The sequence below is a fragment of the Onychomys torridus genome, unplaced genomic scaffold, assembly GCF_903995425.1.
Source record: "Onychomys torridus unplaced genomic scaffold, mOncTor1.1, whole genome shotgun sequence".
In the NCBI taxonomy this organism is placed as follows: Eukaryota; Metazoa; Chordata; class Mammalia; order Rodentia; family Cricetidae; genus Onychomys; species Onychomys torridus.
In genome coordinates, this window is record NW_023412421.1 from 1 (window position 1) to 672 (window position 672).

The 672-nt window shown below is 56.7% G+C and overlaps 1 pseudogene; it reads left to right on the forward strand.

The window, feature by feature from the left end:
• Nucleotides 1-4: 4 nt before the first annotated feature.
• On the forward strand, nt 5-416 carry LOC118575648 (annotated as a pseudogene).
• The last annotated feature ends 256 nt before the right edge of the window (nt 417-672 follow it).

Consider the following 672-nt stretch of genomic DNA (forward strand, 5'->3'; position numbering starts at 1 on the left):
ATCCCCGGAACTGCTGCCATGCAGCCGCCACCGCCAATCTGGAGCAACTGAAGCCGGGGGCAGTTCAGCAGCCGTGGCACCCTGCAACGAGCGCGAACGCAACCGTGTGAAGCTGGTCAACTTGGGCCGCCAGGCTCTGTGGCAGCACATGCCCACACAGCGCCAGCAAGAAGCTGAGTAAGGTGGAGACACTGTGCTCTGCGGTAGAATATGTTCATGCGCTGCAGCGGCGGCTTGTGGAGCACGAGGAGGTGCGCGCCACGCTTGCCATTGGCTGCCCGCGCGCCTGCAGCTGCCTCCCCCGCCAGTGCATCGCTGTCTTGCGCCTCTTCATCCCCGGACCCCGGGGGCAGCTTGGAGCCTGGTTCCCCCGCTCCACCTACTCATCAGAGGACAGCGGCTGCGAGGGGAGCTGAGTCCCATGCAACGCGAGCTGGTTGGGGGCTACTGAGTCCCCTACCCCTCTAAGCCGCATCCCTGGTGTCTCCTGGTGGACAGACCCGCGCTTGCCCACGGAGCCTGGACCTTCATCAGGTGAGAATTTTTGTCTTATCTAATTTTATATGTTCAGATCAATATTTTAGACATTTAACGTTTATCACCAGAGATTTTTTTGTTTTTTTGATTACTTTTCTTCAGTTGTGTATATTTTTGATTTTAGAACTTTTTCAG